This window comes from Canis lupus, chromosome 11 (genome assembly GCF_003254725.2).
Source record: "Canis lupus dingo isolate Sandy chromosome 11, ASM325472v2, whole genome shotgun sequence".
NCBI lineage: Eukaryota > Metazoa > Chordata > Mammalia > Carnivora > Canidae > Canis > Canis lupus.
Genome location: NC_064253.1, coordinates 22,582,203 through 22,595,403, shown reverse-complemented (window position 1 = coordinate 22,595,403; position 13,201 = coordinate 22,582,203). Strand labels below are relative to the sequence as shown.

The following is a 13,201-nucleotide window of genomic DNA, read 5'->3' as shown; positions in this document are numbered from 1 at the left end:
CCCCTGATTTTCTCACAGCTGACTCCTCGTCACATGGATCTCTTCAGAGACAATGTCCCTGACCACCCAGTTTTGTTTTGTTTTTTTTTATAATTTTTATTTATTTATGATAGTCACACAGAGAGAGAGAGAGAGAGACAAAGACATAGGCAGAGGGAGCAGCAGGCTCCATACACTGGGAGCCCGACATGGGATTCGATCCCGGGTCTCCAGGATCGCGCCCTGGGCCAAAGGCAGGCGCTAAACCGCTGCGCCACCCAGGGATCCCCACTGACCACCCAGTTTTAAAGAGTTCTCCACATGACCCAATTTTAATGCTCTACAGTGTACTTGTCACAGCTGATAACTCTCATATTTCTTTATATCCGTGCATACTGGATGTGTCCCTCACCAGAATACGAGCTCCAAGAGGCAGGGAGCTCATCTGTCACGCTTCATGTTATATCTTCAGCATTTAACACAGTGCCCAGCACAGACGTGATGCTCAGTCACCATGATGTGAATGACTTCTTCCTCCCATCTCCTCATCCCTCCTCCTACCACCCACCCAACCTCCCCCAAGACCCTGGCCTGTCCCATGAAATCCAATATCCACAGGGTGGCAATCAATGTCCTGATTATGTCAGAGCTTAGGGTTGGTGGCAAAGGGGAGTAGGAATACCAGCCTTGGCTTGCTGGCTGGCCGCCACTCCACCCCACCCCCTACCCCACCTCCAGTGCCCAAGCTGCCATGGGCCAGGCCTATGCTGGGCCTGGGGACCACCTACTAAGCCACAGCCTTATGCTCAGGAGTCACCTGGGCAGGGCTCATACCTTATGGCCAAGGGACTTTCACCTCTCTGAGAACATTTCTTCTGAAGACAGTAAAAATATCAGTTGAAGGGAGGATGGGGAGGGTGGGATAAATAGCACAGAGATTTTTTTAGGGTGTTTAAAGTACTCCATGTGACATGATAATGGGGGATACATGTCGCCATACACTCATCCAAACCCATACAATGTACAACACCCAGAGTGAACTTGAATGTAAACTGTGGGCTTTGGGTGATAATGACACATCACAGCAGGTTCACCAACTATAACAAAGGTCCCACTCTGGCCGGGGATGTTGATGACAGGGGAGAGACTATGCCAGGATGGGGCTGGGGTGGTGTGCGGGAACTCTCTGTATCCTCCCCTCAATCTTGATGTGTGTCTAAAACTGCTCAGAAGGGGCGCCTGGGTGGCTCAGTCAGTTAAGCATCTGCCTTCAGCTCAGGTCTGATCCCAAGATCCTGGGGTCGAACCCCACATCGGGGCTCCCTGCTCAGCGGAGAGTCTGCTTCTCCCTTTCGCTCCCTCTGCTTGTACACTCACATGCACTTGCCATCTCTCAAATAGGTAAATAAAATCTCTCAAAATAAATAAGTGAAACTGGTCAGAAAACTAAAGACTATTAAAGCAAAACAGCACCAAGCCTGGCCCCCAGGGTTCCCTTCTGGCAACACATCTGGCAAAACGTGCCTATGCCTCTTTGTGCTTACGGTCTCCCCAAGTAGCTAGTCGCAACCCTGATGCTGTGAACTCATTGCACCATACCGAGAACATTAAGGTCTACTTGATGCCTGCAGAGTATGGGCTGGAATTATGGCCACACTGACAAAGCTCTGGATGACTCAGCCCCTCACTCCACACAAAAAGTTAGGGACTGAGCCCCCTAGCCTGGGAACCTGACAGCGTGCACCTGCCACAGGAGAACATCCAGCTCTGAATAGTCCCCCAGAGGCCACTGGCCCTTGGAGTTGCATCAATTTACGTTGGCCTGAACACCCTTTCCAGCAACCAGTGCCATCAACATCAGCCCAACCCATCCCCATGGTGCTTCTCATTTGCAAAAATGCTGACTCACACCACCCCACCACCTTCTGAGCAGCTGGATGCGGAAAGCAGAGTGGGCACCGCGGTTCTCTTTTTACCGATGGGGACACTAGGACCCAAAAACAGGCCGGACTTACCAAAGGCCACACAGAGAGAGTTAGATACAAGAAACCTGGAAATCCAAAGGCCTGGCTCCTAATTTCATTTTCTTTCAACCCCACTGCCCTGAATGGGTTGGGAAACACCACAGGAAGGATGAACTCACTACTGTCATCACTACTCCTTGGAAATCTCTGTTAGTACCAACAAAATGCAAACTTCCTATACTGGTCCAAGCCTTCACAAAATGCCTTCTTTATAACTGTTTTTAATTTCAATTTATTATCTGGGTTTCCCCATGAGCCTGTCAGGTTGGTTTTGACCTCCACATTTTATAGAGACCCAGCAAGGTCCCTGGTTCACTCAAAGTCACATGGAGCAAGGGCCATATCTCTTGACTCCCAGCCCAGCTGCTCCACTCTCTCCATCCCGCAGCCCTCAGACTAAGTGAAATTCCCACCTTGCATTCCTTACCTCTTGTTGGAGGGGTGACTCTGCCCCTGCCTCCAGACCTCCTTCTTGCTGACTACAGCCCACTATCCTTAAGGTAGCACAGTCTATGCCCGTTGACCATGGGGCCTCTAGGAGTTCCCACAAAAGTACCTGAATATACCTGCCAGACAATGCAGCCATCACATCATCCTCCAACCCCGCACAGAGCACAGCCAATGATGCCTCCCAACAGAAGGGCTGGGGTCTGCTGACCACCAAAGTCCCAAGAAGTTAGCCAGATGGCTAACAGATAAAATATACAGACCCAGCCCAGAGTTCTGGACAGGCCTGGGCTCAGCTCAGCATTATCCATCCATCTGCCATCTGTCCACAACAACTAACATCTCAACCTGCTCGTTTCTGCAGAGGCCAGTGGCCTGGAGGCTTCACCAAGCCCAAGCTTCACCCCGGGCATTTCAGCTCAAGCACTGCATGCTTATAACCCCCATTTCCAGGCCTGTCTGTGGTCATTGGTCAAGAGCAAACACTTGGGAAACCTTTGCTGGTCTCTGGGATATCCAGCACCCAAGCCCAAGCCAGGAATGAAACATGCAGACAATGGTTCAGGGGCCCATGGTCCCAGAAGTGGACCCTGGGCTGGCTGAGCCTTCCAAACAGCACTAGGCCTGGCACTGGAGGCCCTCAGCAGATGGGGCTGGCTCTCAGGAGACGGCTGGAGCCGACCTTGGAGGAATGGGACAAGGCAGGGAAGGAAGAGTCCACAGATGTTTGGAAGGTGTAAACACCCAGGAAGGGCAGGATTCACCTTGCCCAGTAGCCAAGTGTTTTCAGACGTGAGGGAGAACTGGGACCATAATTCACTTTCTGTCTGTATATGAGGGGGCATGCTGGACATTAGGTCTACTCTGGCAGCACAGGGTGGACACAGGGATGGCTGTCTGCCAACACTACCCTCAAAGGACTTCCCAGGATGAGGACAGTAAAGACGTACACGGACAGAGTCTCTCTATCACCCTAGATGCTAGGCTTCTAGGAAAGAGAAGAAGAAATATCCGTTTCACCTCCCAGTAGTGGGGGTTCTAACCACAACAGCATCTGCCAGCAGAGAAGCTGCCATGACAAGCCTCCCAGAATCCCTGAGCTGCTCATATGGCTGGAAAATTGAGGCCCAGAGAGTCAGGGCCTGCTGCAGTCACACAGCGCATGGCCAGTGTAGGCCCCTGTCCCATTCCCGAGGCCTTTGCACTTGTTAGCTTTCTCTGGGTCCCCTGCTAGACGGCTCAGTCCATTATGTGATAGCTGACAAGTGGCCCCTAAGTGTCTGTGACACGAGCCCTGTGCTTCACCAACAGAGCTTTCCTGTGAAGAGGCCTTGCTCCCCTAAATACAGTCTTCTCCAGGGTTGGCAGCACAGAGCAGTGTGCGCACCCAGGGAAAGGACAGGAAAATGGGTATGAAATTACATAATAACATCTGATTCACACACAAAGGAAAGGAAAGTTCTCTCAACCGTGGAGACCCACTGGGAAAAGTCAAGGCACGATGACCAAAGGTTTGATGGGTCTTTGAAAGCTTTGTTTGGTCGAAATGTTTGCTCTTATTTTAAAAACTTCTTTGTCGCAGATAAAATTGTTCTCTAATTTGGTCATACATTTGGATTTCATTATTTTCAGAATGTATTCCAGACATCTAAAATTAAACAGATGTCATCAACCCCGTTTAGGCCTAAAACACTTGTAACCAAACAGTGACTTCAACTCCAACGCAATACCGACTTGGAACACTGCGTTTTAGTCATTAAAAGTTTTAAAACTCTGCTCCATTTTTCTCATATCCTATAATGAGATCGCTTCCCCCTCCCCCACCCCCCGCCACCCCTCCTTGAAATACGCCAATTCTTCAAGGGTCAGTGGAAAGTCAAACCGGAGAGGAAAGCAAATTTAAATATGAAAAATGGAAGAGCGGAGTATGAAATCCTTTATCCACTGAAGCCCTCACTCGGCTTCAGCGTGAACAGGGGGGAGACGAAAAGGGAGAGATCTAGAAACAGTGTGAGTGCAGGAAGGGGATTTGGCTTCTAAAGCCTGAATTGTTTTATCGTTCCTTTTCTGACAGGGATTAGATTAGCGAGAATCCTCCAAGCCTGCTCAAGGCGTCCTGGGGACAGTTAAGAAAAGACAATTCTCTCTCTCCTCCGATCCTCATCTCTGAGCTCGCCCCCAAATGAATTTGTTAAATAACCAGGTCAGAGCGAAGTGTCTGTTTGAGATGCCCAGATTCACAAGCAGGGGCATGTGGCTCCGGGGACATGCCTGAGGAGTGGGGGAGGGGAGCCTGGATCTGGGGTGTGGAGGTCACAGGTGGGGTCTAACCGTCTTGGCCACATAATGTCTTCATTACATCAATTTCTTAAGTAAACTTGAAAGAATAAACTAGAGAAGTGGATCCGAAGTACAGATACCAGAGAGGACTTTGGCCTCTCCCACAGATGTGCCTCTGACCGTCGGGGTCTGGACAGGGAGGAGGAGCCCCAGCAACCAGGCCTCTACGGACCCTAACCCCTACTCTGCAGAGCCAGGTATCTCAGCTGGGCCTGCTGCCCTGGGAGCCCAAACCCAATGCTACACTGCCCACTTGGCTCCCCACTCGAGATCTCAGCTCAAGCCCCACATGGCAGGCCCTTTCTTCCTGACCACCTAACATTGAAGGAAGGGAAGGAAAGGGAGCTCAGAGCCACATAAGCTTTTGGATGCACACAGGTAGGCAGCATGTTCTCCCCATGTCCTTTCCCACCAAATAACTCTGTCTCCAAGTCTCTGTCTGGAGGACATCAGAGTAGAAAAGTTCCTCCAAAGATGAGAGACGAGCTTTCTTCTAAAGAATGACATCTCATAGGGCACACAGCCCCAAATACTTATTCTAGAGAGAGTACTCAGGATCCAGGCCTCAGAAAGGGACATGGCTATGACCATGGACTTGCTTTGGTGGGGACTGGCAGGATCCTTTTTGAGGTCTGCTGTGTCCACCCCAGGAGGGAAGGCAGGCAGACAGGCAAAGAAATACCAGCACAGTGACCTGCATCAGAGGACAAAGTCAAGTGCCCCCTAGGAGGTGTGTAGCAAAGGTGTGCAGCAGTTTTGCTGCCTTTGAAACACATGAGTGGCCCATTTTGGCCTAGAGTTGGAAAGGCTCAGTGCGTTCCTGACATAAGAATCCACCCAAACAACCTTTCCAGAGCCAGCTGTCAGTTCACAGATGCACTTACCTCCCAAGTCTTGGGTGAGTCAGCTTCCCTGGGCCTTGCTTCTCTCGTCCACACCTCCCAGATGATTTGTGAGGATTTAGTCTCCATGACTGGCTGAGACCTGGAGAGCTTAGTGCCGGCTGGGTATCCGATGGCTCTGCTGCAGAGGACCACATTCTTGGAGCTCAGTAGTGACATCTGCCTTTGCTGTGGAGGACAGATAGAGACAGCATTTAGTTCTCCTACGTGCCAATCCAGAATCAACCCATCTTGTTTCACAGATGTGAAAACTGAGGCCCTGGGGAAATAAGGTGGACCTATACAAGAAGATTACACATTAGGACAGAAGATCAGGCATTTAAAAATCATCATACTAGATTAGAATTTGCTGAGTGGTCTATTTCAATCCTCAGGGTTCCCTGGATTTGAATACTACCTTCGAATGAGCCCGTATGTCTGTAAGAGATGTATTAGGCAGAAGACGGAGCTCAGGAGCTGAAGTCATATTCCAGCTTACATGGAGACCTAGCGACAGAACCAGGATGAAAACCCAGGCCAAGCTTCCCGTGAAACCACCTGCCCTATCAAGCTGGTATCTTTCCCCATCCATACTGACAGCCCAGAGCTGCAGGGGGCATTTTATGTCTGACATGGAGTCTGGGGGGTAGTGGGAAAAGACACAGAGAATTCATTCTGACAATTTCCTTGTGGGAAGCACTAAATGCCCTTTCTATCAATGCTGAGGCTTGGAAGTAGTGCTAGCTGACTGAGAAGACACCATCACCACCAGGGCCCCTTGATGTTATTCCCACAAGGACCTTCTGGCCAGTTGATGCCACTTGTTTCTCTAATAAGTGATCAACAAAGTTCTTTCAGTACATTGAATAAACAGAAGTCACAGAAGGGACAAATTAGCTGATAATTATTTGCTATACCAAAGGATTGTGTTTTCTTTACCACAGGGTTCCTATAAACAACAAGAGCCCTTCTACTAGCGTTTGAGTATGATCCCATTCACAAAAACTGTACATGAATGGCACAGCAGCCACACAGAAGCATAAAGCTACTGTAACCCAAGACTTGACAACTGCCCCGCATAAAGCACCAGATGAATGGCTCGAGTCTGGTCTAAACCCCAAACCTACCCCAAAGAGAACCCAGCTTATGAAAGGACCATGACCACAGAAAGGATGCTAAGAAAATTAGGCATGGGGAGTAGGGGGGTTATCAAGACAGCTGTCAATCAAACAGCCATGCTCATGAATGCCTAACTGTAAACTCAGCTAGGAACTCTGAGGGAAAGGAATTCTGGTCTAGGAGAGCTTTTCCTAAAGGCATGGGAGCTAGCCCAACAGCCAGGGAGGGCTTTGCCAGAAGTCACTACTGACGTGACATCTAACATGACAGTTAACCAGGCAGACTCAGGCAGAGCACAAGGTAGTCCAGGAAGAGGGGAGACCACATGTCAGGGCCCTGGGATAAGAAAGAACATGGCATGATCTAAGGAAATGGGACAAGGTGGCCAAAGTGGCTGGAGAGCAGAGAGCAAGCGGAGCAGCATGGCCACAGGTCAGGGCTCAAAGGTCACACAGAGGAGTTGGTCTTTATACAAAAGACGATGGGATGCCATCAGAAGGCTCACACAGGTGAGTGCAAGGGTTAGTGTATGATTCTCGGAGCTGGCTCTAGGTGCTACGTGGAGAATGGACCAGGAGGGCAAGATCAAAGGGGACAGGCAGCCAGAATGCTGCTGCAGCTGCGCAGGTGAGGGGGGAAGGGCCAAGACAAGTGCCCTCGGCGGCAACTGTGAAGATGAGCAGAAGTGATGGATGGCGGGCATCAAGGGCAGTGAGACAACCAATCAACAAGCCTTAGGGCTGGATCCCCCCAGGGGGCTAGAGACAGGGTGTGCCAAGACACCTCCCAGGGATCCAGCTGTGTGAATGGACAGAGATACGTTCCCTGACATGGACCCTGGAGGAAGTGCAAGGTGGGTGTGCTGGGGTGGCACGATCAGAGTACATCTTGGATCCCTGTGAGCGAGCCTCATGCAGAGAGGGAGCTCGCAGCTGAGTTACACAGGTCCCAAGGGAAGACGTGAGCACTACAGCAGTATGGTCTCCTCCAAGGGCTGGGAAAGGACAAGGCCCGGGATGTTACGCCTCTCTCCTCAGCCCTTTTCGTGGCCTCCTAGATCTCCTCACACATTGATTTCCCAGGGAGATTGCAACCTAGAGCTGCTGGCCACGGAAGTCCGACATCTTGCATGAGCAAAATCTCTGTCTTTTTCCCCTAAGGAAACAGCAAGAGAAAATAAGCTTCGAATCTGGTGAGGGGGATTAAGTGTAGACGCACAGGAGGACTTCCTGGCTCTGAGGGTTTGATGCTGGAATGCATTAGTAAGCAGGAGTCTGGGCTCTCCCTCCCCTGAGGTCCCGGAGATTGGCAGGGGTGGGGGGCAGTGGTATTGGGTACTGTTTTATGGGGATGCCTGGAAGGCAGGCCAGACAAGAAGCAGGGATTGGACTCAATTGACCACTGAAGCTCCCTGGGCCCAGGTGACTAAGCCCCAGCTACAGGAACCCCACGCCCCCCAGTTACAATTGCTCCAGTCACCAAGAACCCCTCCTGTGCCAGCACAGAGCTGGAGAGCAGTAGCCCCTTGTGAAGGGGAGGCTCAGAGAGGTTAGGTAACCTGAAGAACACAGGTAACACAGGGAGAAGAGTGCTCTGCTGGGATTTCAACCATCGACCAACACCAAAGCCCATACTTTTCTCTCCCTCACCTCTTACCCTATCCCTACTCCTTTTTTGTTTTCCTCAAGTACAGTTGACACACAACACTGTATCTGTTTCAGATGAATCACAACATCCTGATGGGACATTTATATACATTACTCAGGGCTCAGCAGTGATCATCCATCACTACACAAAGTTAACATTACTGACTATACTCCCTCTGCTGTGCTTTACATCCCCATGATTTATTTATCTTATAAGTCTGTACCCCTTGGTCCCCTTCACCTATTTCGCCCATTGCCCCCACCCTCGCCCCTCTCTTATGCCCTTAATTCCATCTGAGAACAGCTGGTGTCAGAGTGTTCTTGGAAACGTTAGTGACACAGGCTCCAGGCAGGGTACAGACCATGCATAACAGCATTTCAGTACCAATTATAGTATAAATACACAAATATAAGTTGTAACAAATATATTAGACAACTGTCTAGAGAAGGAAAATTTGTGGCTTTCTCAGAGGAAAAAAAAATGGGGGAAAAACATTGTAAGAAACAGAGCTGTGTAGAAACAGACAAAGGATAAAGCATTGTACCTCTTTTAAAGAAAACACATTTCAATGTTTGCCCAAGCACTGCAGTCATTTGCACCCAGCATTATGGGAGGGTTGCTAACACCTCCACCCTCATAAAAAAAGAAATTTATACTGATTTGTAAAAACTTACATATGTTTGTGATCTGGCATATGATACATATGTAACTTCCCTGTTTGTCTTTCTACTTTAGGTTCCTTTCTAGAAATTCAACTTTAGTAACCTAGTTTACAGAGTTGCTTAAACCCACAATTTAAAGCAAAAATCAAAGGATCGAAGATATGCCTTTGCTGGACTTTACATTCTGCATTCCATGGCTGACCATGTTACCCTGTCTGGGGAGCGACAGGAGACAGGCCCTCCGAAGGGAAGCAGGTCTGCCCTGGGCTCTGGGGCTCACCCAGAGTGGTAGCTGGTGAGGGTGAGCCCTCCCAGAGCGCCAGAGTTCATGGGGCCTTTGCCTCAGCCAGCACCCGCTGCCCTGCGTCCAGGGTCCACAGCTGGCGCCGCTGGACCTGTGCTTCCAGAGCCCCGAGCCTTAGGGGGCAGCCAAAGGAGAGAGCCGCACAGGAACCCAGCAATACCCTTCTTGGGATCACACCCCCTCAAGAGGCAGCTTCCACTCTTATTCCAGGCCTTTCCCTATCACACAGATACACACAGCCACATGTGCCCACCTCGAGGCTCCAAAACAGCAATTGGCCAAAATGAGCCCATGCCACCCAAAACCCGCTCACAGGCCACATAATGTGGGGCAGGGATCAGAGCAGCCCAGCTTTCCCTGCAAGAGCTGAGCGCCAACGGCATGCCCTTGAAACACATGTTTTTTGCCCTTCACCCTCCACTGTAACAGGCACCAGGAAAACACTGAGCAGTATGTAGCCATGTACCCAAATAGATGCAGAGGGGCCAGCACAGGGGCATCCTTGCACTGCACCCCATCCTTCCCTCCACGTCACACCCAAGACTCCAGGTGGCTGCTGTAGGGAGACAAGATGATCTAAGACAGCAGCAGGGACTGGCTCAGCTGGAGCCCCTGTCTATGCAGGGACTTTGGAGCTTATAGTCAGAGAAGGTCTGTGCCCTGTGAGTCTGGGGCCCCCAGAAAGAGACTCGCTCAGGCCAGGTCCAGGAGACTGGTCATTTCACTTCTCCATGAACAAAACATCTGTTCCTTCCTGGAGACAGGGCCTCCTCAGCCCCCTTTGGACTCTGCAGCTCTGGTATCTCCCCCTCCCCACTCTGCACAGCTATGCAAACAAAGGCATCTTTGCGGGACGAATGGCGAATGGCGCTCATATTTAATAACCCTCAAATCTGACTCCACATGTGGCTATTGTTAGGTAGATTTAGCCAGCAATTATGGAGGTACCTCCTTCCTCCTCAGCAACAATCTAGGCCCTTAATCCAGCTAAGACCCAGAGACTTTAGGGTTGAGCTCACTGAGATGAAGGTACCAGCTCAAGCTGGCCTGCTCCAGGCTGGGGGAGCTGGAATGCAGACAATGGCTCTCCAAAATGTACTCCTTCTTGCCAGCAAGAAAATAAAGGGGTGGGGGGCATGGGGCAGGCAAAGAAGGGACTCTCCGGCTGAAGTCCCCATGATAACTTGACTTTCAGAGAATTCGCATGGAAAGCTGGCACAAACGGTTGGATTAAGAATTGAAGAAGAAAGCCAACAGGCCCCATGGAAGCCCCAAGCATGGCTGAGGCTGGGGAGGGCCCCGGCTCCTCCTGAAACACTGTAGCCCTGGCCCCTTCTCTAACAGGAGCCAATCCTAATGCCTCAGCTCCACAGGTAAGCTGCCTACCATATGACCAGGGGAGAAGATAAGTTTCCATTGGGAAACAATGCTGGGAAGATAGGACGGGATTGTAGGAAGAAGCTTAACACTGTGCCTCAAGCATGCCAAGTGCATCTCCACCCCCAGAACCTTTGCCCCTGCTATACTCCCCCACCCCCGACTGCCCTACTGCCAGGCCTGCCCTGCCTCCTCTCCACTGTCAGGCTCCCTCCCTAGATGGCCCAGCTTTGAGCTTTCCACTGCTTCCCCAGAGCTCAGTCTCCCATGACAGCACCCATGCTGTCTGTACAGGTTTCTGGGGCTCAGAGCAAAGCCCATTTGTCTTCAGGGGCATCAGAAGAGGCAGAGAAATTGGAAGGCTGTGACTTCTCTCTGCTAGCCTGGGCTGCCTTCATCAGGCCAGCCTCCACTTTATAAAGGAAGTTCTTGGGGTTCCAGGGTGACTCAGCTGGTCAAGCATCTGCCTTCAGCTCAGCTCATGATCCCATGGTCCTGGGATGGAGTCCCACATTGGGCTCCCTGCTCAGCGGGGAACCTGCTTCTCTCTCTCCCTCTGCTCCTCCCCCCACCCCCACATCATACCTACCCCCCCTAAAATAAATAAAATCTTTAAAAAGGAAGCCCTTTCTCACTGTGCCAAGGTCAGAGGATGGAGTGAGCTCAAGGGACCGGGAAGTTGCATGGCCTGGGCTGGGAGGCCCCTTGCTATAGGTCCTGCAGGGCACTAAGTAGAGGCTACTCGAATGAGTCTGCAGCTGCTCTGAGCCCTGCAGGACAACTAGGGTCTAATGGTTCAGCACCTGCGTGGCTCCCCAGCATTTCGAGCCTGGATTTTCCATCCAAGTTTTCTAAGTAGTATTTGGTTCTGTTTTATCACAAAACAATAACAAAAACCAGTTAGTGTCAACTGTCATCTTGGCTAAAGGTCCCAATTTTGTTCTAATTTTTTTTTTTATTTATTTATGATAGGCACACAGTGAGAGAGAGAGAGAGGCAGAGACATAGGCAGAGGGAGAAGCAGGCTCCATGCACCAGAAGCCCGACGTGGGATTCGATCCCGGGTCTCCAGGATCGCGCCCTGGGCCAAAGGCAGGCGCCAAACCGCTGCGCCACCCAGGGATCCCCCAATTTTGTTCTAAAGAGGTACAGGGCCAGGAGGCAGCACTGAATGGGTGTCTCACCCCTGCCAGGAAGAAACCATGTCAGAGCTCACACACACCTTCACATAGACTCTAAGAACAGTGGCTTTGCAAAGCACGGACCTGGATTCCAATTCCAGCTTCACCACATAGGGCTTGTGTGACCCTGGGCCAGTTACTGCATCCCCTAATCCTTAATTTCCTTATCCACAATGTGACAATTACATTCATACCAAGTTTAGGGGGTCATCATGATGAGTGAACACGACGAGCTCTATGCAGTCATTCTCCAAGTGTAGACCCGGGACCTGCAGCATCGAGCGTCACCTGAGGATGTGGTAGAAATGCAGATTCTCAGGCCCCATCCCAAACCTACCGAATGGGATCCTCCAGAAGCAGAACTCAGCCATCTGTGTTTGCTCCCCTTTCCAAGTGGTTGTGATGCACACACTAGTTTAAGAATCACCCACTGATGCAGGAAAGCTGCTTAAGCATCAGCACCTGGCGAGCAATTTCCTGTCCAGCTCTCTCCCTTCTCCCCTAATGACCCAAGGCCCAGAGAGGTCAAGCCAACTGCCCAAAGTCAAACAGTTAGAAGCCAGGCACCATGGCTCTGGAGGCCACAGCCCTCCCACTGCACCCTACTGTCTCCCACTGAAAGCGCACACCCAGAAATGAAGGTAGGATTGGAGCGATCTCCACGGGGCCAACCAGAGGCTAGGAGCCATAAATGCTTCCCACAAACCTGCAAGGATAGCAAAGAGAATAAGAAATGAAATGATCCCTTCTAAAATATGAGGGTGCAGAGCCTCTCCAGCCAGAGATGCCTCCCTTCCTCAGGAATAAAGGACATGGGATACACATACCGAGGGTTCACCTGGATGTGGCTGCCGGCCGCTCCCTAGGGAACAGCCAGCCACGCTCACGGCACCAACAGCAGCTATCTGAGCTGTGCACATAAAGGCATCAATTTAAGTACTTCTCAAACGTGAAATTGAAAACATAATTACCAGTGAGCCCAGAAGCTTGGTCATGTCCTCTCCGGGACTCCATTTCTCTAGCCACACAGAGACTGCTCGGTGCCAGGTGCCCAGTGCGTTACAGCTTTGGGAAGGGCTGCTTTGTCTCCTTCACCTGCAGGTTGGGCTGAGGCCCCCATACTTTTCATGCCTTAATGCAGACCTCCTCCCCACCCCCCTGCCCCTGCCAAGGACAGGGTCCTTATGGCTTCCACTCCCCGGAGTCTGGGTGTCCCATGCACCAACCGTATGCAAAGCAC

At 50.9% G+C, this 13,201-nt stretch overlaps 1 long non-coding RNA gene across 2 annotated transcripts in view; it reads right to left on the bottom strand.

Moving 5' to 3' along the window:
• Positions 1 to 5,856, bottom strand: part of LOC112650296 (uncharacterized) — a 122,117-nt gene extending 116,261 nt beyond the window's left edge. For both annotated transcript variants that reach the window (XR_004803807.2, XR_007400953.1), the window contains exon 1: positions 5,675 to 5,856. This is a non-coding gene — a long non-coding RNA (uncharacterized LOC112650296). The remainder of the gene's footprint in view (positions 1 to 5,674) is intronic.
• Positions 5,857 to 13,201: the final 7,345 nt, after the last annotated feature.